This window comes from Macaca nemestrina, chromosome 9, assembly GCF_043159975.1.
Source record: "Macaca nemestrina isolate mMacNem1 chromosome 9, mMacNem.hap1, whole genome shotgun sequence".
In the NCBI taxonomy this organism is placed as follows: Eukaryota; Metazoa; Chordata; class Mammalia; order Primates; family Cercopithecidae; genus Macaca; species Macaca nemestrina.
Genome location: NC_092133.1, coordinates 73,130,702 through 73,141,571, shown reverse-complemented (window position 1 = coordinate 73,141,571; position 10,870 = coordinate 73,130,702).

The window sequence follows — 10,870 nt, the reverse complement described above, 5'->3', positions numbered from 1 at the left end:
CCCTAATCAAAGGAGGACAATAGAGCTCTCCATTACCCAGAATGGGAGCAGAGTTTTCTCAGCCTTTCCTGTTCACATACTGAGATTCACAGAGAAGCCACAAATGGAGGGGAAAAACATCTCAAGACAAAATGCCTTTGTCCCATTTCTTTAACTAAAGAGAGTTGAGCATGTCTTGTCGAAGGCTCTTGGAAACCAATTAAAATGTTCTCTGCACATCTTTTCACTGAGTAGTGTAGTCCTAGTGTTATCTGGCAAGTTTATATTCTGCAAAGCCAAAATGTAGTCATTTCATCTAGTCAATGAATAAGGGAAAAGATTGATTTAGACACCTATAGGACCTTTAGGGCACAAAGCCCCTGTGTCCTACTGATGCTGAGTAGGTAAGGAAAGACCATTTATCTCATTGCATTATGAAAAATTCCTCCCTCACATTGTAATATGAAAAATTACCAATATACAAAAAAGTTGAAAGGATTTTACAGAGAACATCCATATTCAACCCCACCCTACTTAAGTTTTATTATGCTTCCTTTATGTCATATCTATCCATCTGTCCACCCCACTGTCCCGTCTCATTTTAAAATGCATTTTAAAATAAATTCCAGCTGGGCAGGGTGGCTCATATGTATAATTCCAGCACTTTGGGAGGCAGAGGTGGGAGGATCACTTGTGTCCAGGAGTTCAAGACCAGCCTGAGCAACATAGTGAGACCCTGTTTCTACAAAAAGTCCAGAATCAGCCAGATGTGGTAAGGCATGCCTCTAGTCCTCACTACTTGGGAAGCAGAGGCAGGAGGATCGCATGGGCCTAGGAGGCAGAGGTTGCAATGAGCTGAGATCTCACCACAGTCGGGGTAACAGAGCAAGACCCTGTCTCAAAATAAAAATAAATAAATAAATAAATAAATTAATTAATTAAAATAAATTGCAGACTTTGATACTTTTCCCCAAACACAGACTATTAATTAAATTCAATATTTATTTGAATTTAAAAGTACTTCTTTCTCACCTTTCAGTTTGGAGACAAAAATTGCTTACAGTATAAGGTAGAAATGTTAAGTGGAATCTTCACCGAGTTTGAACACATGCATACGTCTTTGTAATCCAAACCCCTCTCAAGACATAGAACACAACCATCAGTCTAGGAAATTCCCAATCTGTCCTCAATCCCACCTCTCTAGAGTCAACTACTATTCCATCCCCACCTCCTGTCCCATAGATTAGTTTTGTTTGCTCTAGAGTGTTATGCAAGTGGAATCATAGAGTTGGTACTCTTGTCTGTGAAGTTTCTTCCCCCAGTGCAATGATTTTGAGATTTATCCATGCCATTGTGTGTATCGGTCTTTGATCCCTTTTTATTGCTGGATAGTATCTTCTTGTGTGGATATACCACAACTTTTCTATCCATTACTTGTTGATGAACGCCTGGGCTGCTTCCACATTTTGGATATTGTGAATAGAGCTATTATGAATACTCACATACAAGTAATTTCCCTTAGGTAAATACTTACTTAAGAGTAGAATTACTAATGATAGGGTAGGTTCATGTTTAGTTTATAAGAAATTTTGAGACCTTTTTGTCAAAGTGGTCATATCATTTTACACAATGTTTGAAAGTTCAGTTTGCTGCACGTCCTCATGGCCCTTGGATGTTCAATCTTTTTAATAATTCTGGTGGTAGTGTCGGAACCTCATGGAGGTGTTAATTTGCATTTCCAAGATTACTAATGATGTTGAGCATTTTTTCAGGTATTGATGGCCATCCATATGTCTTCTTTTGTAAAGTTTCTGTTCAAATATTTTGCCTCCTCCCTCATCCCACCTTTTTTTAACGTGAGGGCTGGGTCAAACCTTGGGTCTCTGTCTGGGGAGACAGATTCAGGAGAGTACGTGCATGTGCAGGCGTTAGGAAGCTCCGATTCATCCCCGCATCTCCACCACCTGCCCAGACTCCAAAGAACCAGAAGAGATAATTTTTGAATAAATGTTGGTTGCACTCCTCATTTGCTGGGCTCTGCCAACAGGCAGCAGGAATTGACGGCTTGTTAGTAAAGCCTGGCCCCTTTGTGAGATGTTTTCAGAATGATTGATTTACAATAAAGTGGTTCCTGGTGGGTGCATGCAGGTGGAACTGATGCGGATCGATTCCAGTGGCGCTAACTAATCAGCTGTTTAAACTGGCAGGGAGAGTGCTCAGTGACAGACACAGCGCGACCATCATTTTCCCCCTAAGATTACAAATTAACTTGTTCAGGTTTGCTGGGGTGTGTGACAACTTGGGGCCAGCCTCAGAGGCGGGGAGGATGGCTGTGGCTTCATGAGGCCTCTCTGGGATCCGCCTTTCCTATCAGGCTAGACTTGGGCAAACAGCTCTCTGGCTGGAGCAAGAGCTCTCATGGAAGATACCGGGATTTTCCTTCACTGAAATCCACCCTGCACCAAGTGAGGGGGGGCAGCTGAATTTCAAAGGGTCCACCCCTCTGTTACTCTTTTCCTTTTTCTCTTAGCCTTTTGCTTGATCCCGCAGCAGACCTTTCCCTTCCTCCTTTCCTTTCTTCACATAGGATGAACATGGAGGGAACCAACCTCTTCTTTCTTCCCTCTGCTCTTGAAGATAATTCAATATCACCAAATCTGGCTGGGCGCAGTGGCTGAAACCTGCAATCCCAGCACTTTGGGAGGCCGAGGCAGGTGGATCACTTGAGGTCAGGAGTTCGAGACTAGCCCGGCCAACATGGTGAAACCCCACTCTCTACTAAAAATACAAAAATTAGCCGGGCATGGTGGCGGACACCTGTAATCCTAGCTACTCGGGAGGCTGAGGCGGGAGAATCACTTGAACTCCTGGGAGACGGAGTTTGCAGTGAGCCAAGATCATGCCACTGCACTCCAGCCTGGCCGACAGAGTGAAACTCCATCTCAACAACAACAAAAAAATCACCAAATCCAAGCTCTTCCCAGTTGAGGAGGGCTATTACTGTGTTTCATTTTGTTTTGCTTGTAAGGCTCTTCCTTTTATAACAGGATTAAATTGTGGAACCGTTTCAGCATTCAAATCTTTGCTTTTATAATAGTAATTGCAAAACTTAATCCTGAAAACTATGAGGTTGTAGGCTGAAGAGGTCAGATTCAATGTGGAGAGCAAGGAAGGTAACCTTGGAGGAGCTGGTGTGACCTTGGCCCAGTCATGGCCACCAGTAGGAAGACCTGGTCTGGCTGTAGACTCTGAACAAATTCTGGCCTCTTGCATCCGGTTGATATGTCCTAACTCACAAAGGTTTGTAAACCATTATCTTATCCTCACCATAGCTCAGTGAGAGGCACAGGGACTGCCATGTTATATATGAAAAAGTACAAATTACAGGACACCCTCACATAGATTCTAAAAGCCATGAAACCTGACCTCCAGTGCAGGTCTTTGGATGTTAGTATTTCCAATTACTGCTATAGAAGATTGAATTAGCAGGCCAGATATTATATATGTGTTTTATGAATTGTCCAGAAAGGCATTTCAGTATTAGAAGGTGAATCTGTTACACTCCAAATTTCCACTTCAGAAGGAGTTGTTTCTTTAGAACTTGATACCATTATTCTTAGGTGCTTCCGGAAGAGGAACCAGGTAAGAGCTGGGACAGGCTGCATCCAGATATTAAAACTTAGTGTAAAGCTCCAATAATTAAATCAGTGTGGCCCCAGAGATAAACAAGCAGACAAATGAAGTAGAATAGGTGGTGGCTTTGTAATAAACTACAGGATTAGAGAAAACAAAATATGATAAAGGAGGCATGAAAAACCTGTGGAGAGAGGATGGGAAAGATTAATCAACAAATGGCTCTGGGGCAACTGGATAATTCTTAAGGCAGAAAAAGTATATTTAGATAGTATGTTAGATACTATCTAACACCATTAGATAGTATGATAAGGAACAGATGCCACATTCCAAGATAAATACCAAATATTTCAAGATTTAAGTACAGAAATCCAAATTATAAAAGGTTTTAAGGATAGGCATGGAGGCTCATGCCTGTAATCCCAACACTTTGGGAGGCTGAGGTGGGTGGATCACAGGAGGTCAGGAGTTTAAGACCAGCCTGACCAACATGGTGAAACCCCGTCTCTACTAAAAATACAAAAATTAGCTGGGTGTGGTGGCTCATGTCTGTAATCCCAGCTACTTGGGAGGCTGAGGCTTGAATCCCGGAGGGGGAGGTTGCAGTGAGCTGAGATTGCGCCACTGCACTCTAGCCTGGGCAACAAGAACAAAACTCTGTCTCAAAAAAAAAAAAAAAAAAGTTTTCGAAACATTTAGGTGATTATTTAAGTCTTGGAATTAGCAAAGATTCTAAGAGGAAAAGCAAAGAAAAATGAATATTCATAAATTTACGTTAAAAAAGACCTGTATATGTACAAAACAATACAAATATTAAAAACAAACCACAGACTAGAAGGAATATTTGCAACAAAGATGCTTAAGGGTTAATCTAACTTAATATATAAAATCTTGTTAAAATAGATAAGAAGAACAGGAGGCTCAGTGCATAAATTGAAGCCAAGGATAGGAAGAGATAAGTTATAATGGAAGAAATAAAAATGTTAAATTACCTTTTCTTTGTAAGTTCACCAGTAAACAAAGGACTAAAAATTGAGATAATGGGATGCCATTTTTTATCTGCCAAATTAGCGAAGATGAACATACGATAATACTTAATGTTAGCAATCATATGATAAAACAGACACTCCCATGCACTTATGGATGAAGGTTAAATTGTACAACTTTTCTGGCCTATATGTCATGTTGCTATGGTTTTCTCTGGTCTTATCTCAAATTGCTTTCTCCTTTGCTCTCTGTTTCAGGGTAAGGAAATATTTTTTAAGTTGGTGTCATATAGATTTTCCATATTCCTCAAAAGCTCTCAGACTTCCCCATCTGCTCTCCCTCTGACTTTATCCTCCTCCTTTTCATTTCTCTCCTCTTTCCCCTTTCCTCCTCTCTTTCCCCTCTCTCCTCCTCCTCCTTCTCTAATTTCCTTGCTCCTTCCTTTCTTCCATGTTTATACCTCTTCTCCCCTTCTGTTCTTCCTCTTCCTCTCCCTTTTCCTCTATGTCATCTCTTGCATGCCACTTAGTTAAACCTTACTCATCCCTGAAATCGCAAATCAAACATCACCTAATCAATATAGTCTCCTTACTCTAAAAGGGTCGCATTATCTGGTGATTTGCTCTCGTAACACCTTGTAACTTTTCCTTGGAACACGAATCACAATCAGACCTTATATATTTACAGTTATTTGATTAAAATGTTCTCCCTCATAGGATTACATGAACTATGTCATTTTTAGCCATCACTGAATCCCCAGTGTCTAGCAAGGCGCCAGGAAGTAAGTTGATATATGTTTGTTGATGTCTTGACAGCTGACTTTCCAAAAAGCCACCGGAATAAAGCTAAGCTTACTAAACCTACTGCAGTAATGGAGAATGCCAACTTAACAGAATCTTAGTCATGTCTCAGAGAGAGTGGTCATGGGTAGAAATCTTTAGGGTTTAGAGATCTAGGCTCCGGTGATTTAAGGGAGGTATTTCAGTATAAGAATTTCACCAGGAGTGACTAAACCTTATGATGTAATGGTTTAAAATAGGTGATAATAAATAAAACAGTGGGACAAGGATCTTTAAGCAAGTCTTGGCAAGTAAAAGTAGTTTGATTCACGAGCTATTTGCACACACAGGCAATCTATTGTTTCGACAAGGGATCTGTTTGTCCATATGTACAAATTAATTATTTATATTACTTAGTTCTCAGAAATTTTCTGAAGCTACACGTGAAATTATTTATTGGTTTACCGCCTTATCTTCATGGGCAACAATTTCCTGGAAGAAAGAGTAAATTCATATTGATATAGCTGGCTTCAGTTCTCAGTCCTGAGAATTCAGCTTTGTGGCAGCAGGAGGTCTCAGTTTTCAGATGAATAAATAGAATGCCATTTTGGTAGTATATAGTGAAGTCCTTAAAAATGTTTTTACAATATTTCCTAGTAGTTCCTTCCTAAGAGTCTATAATAAAAAAAATCAGATATACAAAGTTTTACGTGCAATGGCTGGAAGTGTCTCTGTGGGAAATTAGGGCGACCATTGAGAAGCAAGATGACTCAGTCCTTGGGAGAAAAGAAGGGCCTCTCCTTGGGAGAGCTTAAGGAGGGAGAAGCGGAGGTGAAATGAAAAAGTTGTGAATAAATTCTCAATTTTGCTTTTGATCCACTTGTGGAAACCATGTTCAATATCTGTTGAAGGTTTCTCCTCTTCTCTGCTCAAACCTGGTCACATGTTCTAAGAAACACATGCAGATAACTCAAGCTCCAGAAAAGCATACAATTAAAGCTGTGACTATAGTCAGTAAATGAATGGTAGACGTGCTGATCTCACCTCATGTCAGAATAACAATCTCCTGGTGAGACTCCAGGGTGGGGAAAATGCTGCAAATTCCATGTGGTGCCAAGGCTAAGGTTTTTTCTGAATATCTAGAGCTCTTTCTCTGACTCTTCTTTATCATAACAATGCATATAACGTGCAAAATACACTCACTTCCTTTTTTCTTTTTTGTAAAAAGGATTTATTTATTTATTTTTTTTGGACTGAGGTCTGTGGCACTGAGTATGTGGGAAGTGAGACCCTAGATGGTTGGCAAGACAGTAAGAGTGTGAATTGTGGTTCTATCAGTGAATAGCTCCTTAATGGCTGGGCTTATATCCCAAGATATTTTTCAAATAAATTTCCTAAGATTAGGCAAATTGCCAGATGATAATAGAAGAGGGCAATCAATGTTCGTTTTTCGAAAAGGGAAAAGTATGACAAACTATACATCTGAGTTTTTTTTTTTTTTTTTGATCAGTGTTACAGTATGAAATAATACAAGCTGGTTTATGAGTACTGAGGAGGAAAAGCAAGTCCCACCAGGACCCAAGATAAGGTCATTAGAAAAAAAAATAATGACTGACAAACCCTATTTACTGTTCTTGGTATTGTTTGTAGATTAAGAATTTGTAGATATTGTACCTGGATTTTCCCATGGCATTTGACCAAGTTTTCAAAATCGCTTTGTGGACAACTATCGAGCAGGGACACTCCCTCAGTAAGATGACAAGTACCTAGATGAAGGATTGTACTCAAAAGTACGGATTAATGTGTTAGTTTCAGTCTGCAAGAAGATTTCTACTTATGCATATTCAGAGTAACTCTGAACCACCAAGGACTATTCATAATGAGATATAATTTTATATTAAGTAGTGCTAACATCCCAATAAATGAAGGTTATATTTGGGGTCGATTAAAATATTGTATGTCCTGCAATAGAAAATTACTAAATGTCTCCTGTCTCACAATCTTTTCAAAACTCATGAGACTTGCTGTTTTAATGATGATAGATTTGACATTTTAATGATGATGCTGTTAATAATGCTGATGATACTTTCATTTGGGTTACCTGAGTAAACAGTTTCTGGATCAAAATGTACAGTTTTGTTGAGTTATTTAAACAGAGCATACAGGTTCTTATTCTCATATTACATATTGGTGTCAAATATACTTTAACCAATGATTGTTAACTTCAACCAATGGAAAAACAAGACTCAATATTAAAGAACTCTTCAGTATTCAGAAAGTAGATAAGCTGAAGCTAATTCTGAAAGAATTAGTCAAAGTATATGAAAATAGGAAAGATATGAATATTATATTGCTGTATCTCATTAAAAGAGTCATTTGCCTAGCACATGTAATTGTGATCTATCATTCCGGTCACCACCTGGACCATGTTAGGGAGTCTGGCTATTAATGAGTAGATGATAATTCATAAATAGTAAGGTTATAGATGTCAATTCCTTAGTACTTACAGATATATAAATCTCATAATGCATGTGGTAGCCAGATAAAATATAGAATGTCCTGTGCAATACCACAGCATCATGTATTCTACGAGAGTTATGGGAAAATATATTTTGTAATTATTTATTCAGCAGGTATTTATATATTCTCTTGTGTGGTCCCAACATTCATCTAGGTACCAGGGATATAGTAGAGAACAAGACACATGAATAAAAGGAAATGAATGGGGAACAACAGATTGAATAAATGAAATAAAGCAGAGTGATGTGTGAGAGATTGTATGGTGGTGGTGAAGGCATACTTTACTTTGAGTCAATGAAGAGGTGCCCCATAACTTGATTCCTGAATCATCTGGCAAAATGAGCCAGTCATGTGGTGATGAGGGCAGAAAGTTCCGGGCACAGAAAGGGAGAGGAAAAGCCCAGGAGTGAGAATGAGCATGGTGTGTTCTACGAATCAAAGAAGACTTTCATAGTTGGAGTGTTATGAAAGGGTTAGAATGAATCTGATCGAGATTGAGAGGTGGAAAGGGGCCAGCTCACCTGGTGACTGCAGCCCAAGGACAAGATGTTGTTCTTTAGCCTAAGCAAAATGACAAGTCATTGGAAAGTTTTAGGTGAAGACGCGATATTACCTCATTTGTTTTTAAAAGGGTACTTATTAGGTGTTGAAGATATCATGGAGTGTATATGAGTAAGCATGGAAGCAGGGATGTGAGTTAGAAAACTACTGCATTAGTCCAGGCAAGAATGAGGTTGACTTGCACTAGGGAGGAAGCTAAAAGACAAAGAGGGTTCTTTCAGGATGTATTTTGAAGGTAAAGCTAAGAAAACTCGATAAGCTATGGATGAAGTGAAGTATCATGGAAGTGGAGGAAATCCAACCTGGCCAACATGGTGAAACCCTGTCTCTACTAAAAATACAAAAAAAAAAAAAAAAAAAAAAAAAAATTAGCTGGGTGTGATGGTGCACATCTGTAATCCCAGCTACTTGGGAGGCTGAGGCAGGAGAATTGCTTGAACCGAGGAGGCAGAGGTTGCAGTGAGCCAAGATCGCACCACTGCACACCAGCCTGGGCAATGGAGTGAGATTCTGTCAGAAAGAAAGAAAGAAAGAAAGAAAGAAAGAAAGAAAGAAAGAAAGAAAGAAAGAAAGAAAGAAAGAAAGAAAGAAAGAAAGAAAGAAAGAAAGAAAGAAAGAAAGAAAGAAAGAAAGAAAGAGAAAGAAAGAGAAAGAAAGAAAGAGAGGAAAGAAAGAAAGAAAGGAAGGAAGAAAGAAAGAAAAAGAAAGAAAGGAAAGAAAGAAAGAAGGAAAGAGAGACAGAGAGAAAGAAAGAAAGAAAGAAAGAGAGAGGAAGGAAGGAAGGAAGGAAGGAAGGAAGGAAGGAAGGAAGGAAGGAAGGAAGAAAATGGAGGAAACAAGGATGGCTTCTAATTTTGGAGGCTGAGTGAAGTTAGTGGATGGTGGTGCTGTCATATGTCTATTAAAAATATATACTGATGCTAAAGACTGATGCTAAAAATATATACTGATGCCACTTACATGGGCTATTTGGTCAGGCACCTGGTCAGTATTTATGTTCAGAACAGCACCAAGCAGAGATAAACAGAATCAAAAGCCATGACAACATTACTTGAAAACTTTAATCTGGCTATGTCTAAACCCAGAGACATGTTGAAGTTTCTAGTTATGTGAGTCAGTAAACTACCTTTTTGCTTAAGCTAGTTTGAGTTGAGATTTGATCAGTTGCAAACAAAAATTATAGACAAAAATATTGTCTCATTGAATTTGGAAGGGGAAGACAATTAACATTTGAATTCCTTGAGGTTGCCAAGAGTAATAATACAGTCTCAGTTAAAGTTAAAATAACTTTATGCTTAAGGTTGAGAGATCTGGGGCTCAGAGATAAGAGACTTGCCTGAAGTTGCATACATTTTCAGTAGAGTTATGATTTGACCACTGACGTTTCTGACTTCAAAGACCATGCAATTTATATTACGCCATGCAGGAAGAAAACATAGAAACTAGATTTAAAAATAATAAAATATACTTTTTGATTCCTCTATTTCTTTTAGTTTCTTCTAGAGTTCCAAAACTGAGAGAGAATAAAGATGATTCTTGAAGCATCAGAGAAATAGTTGAATCTCCAAGAAGTTTCTTTGGTAGATGTTGTGTAGTGTATGAGCTGTTAAGCAATCAATCATGGGTGGATTTCAAACCTGCTTAGAATCTTAAAGTGGAATATTTCTAGCCTAATTGTCCATAGGCTAAGGCTGGAAAATGTTGTCTTTTTTCCCCCTTGCTCAGGGAGACCAGATTTCATATGTATGCAGGAAATGTGGAGCCAAGCTAACCATTCATTTCCATATTTCCAAGCAGGCTGGGTGAGATTGACGAAGAAGGGCCAGTCGGTATGAAATCACCATCACAGATTCATGCTGGGGAAACTCTTCTTGAGAGCGGTACAGAGACAGGAATACAAGAGGGGGTTCTTCCTAAGTGGAGAGAGGTGATAATTAAACATAATTTGTAGAAGAAAATTAATAGTGATGGACTTGAATCCTTTATAGCAAATGTAAATTTCAAAGCAATTTTGTGTGGAGAAGTAAAAAGCTGTAATATATGTCTGAGTGGTATATGCTGACAGTAATGGTCCTCTTGTGTGGTGAGTTATTAAAGACTTTCATCTCATGGTTTTCAATAATGAAAAGGGAGGCAGTTTGGGAACATTTTCTGAGATTTGTCCCTTATGTTGATTTAGCTTGTATGATCAGTAGGTTATCTCAACAGCTGTATGGAAAAGGTTAAATTTGCTAAAGAGGTAAAAGACTAAAATGTGAGAAGCATGCTACTTTAGAACCATGTATTATTTCCTCTCTGATACTAACAAACTATGACTAGGAGTGACTCATTTAATCTCTCTGAGGCTTCGTCTCCACACCTTGTCCAAATATCTTGTCCATCACTTTTTCCAACTCCAATTATCTCTGATT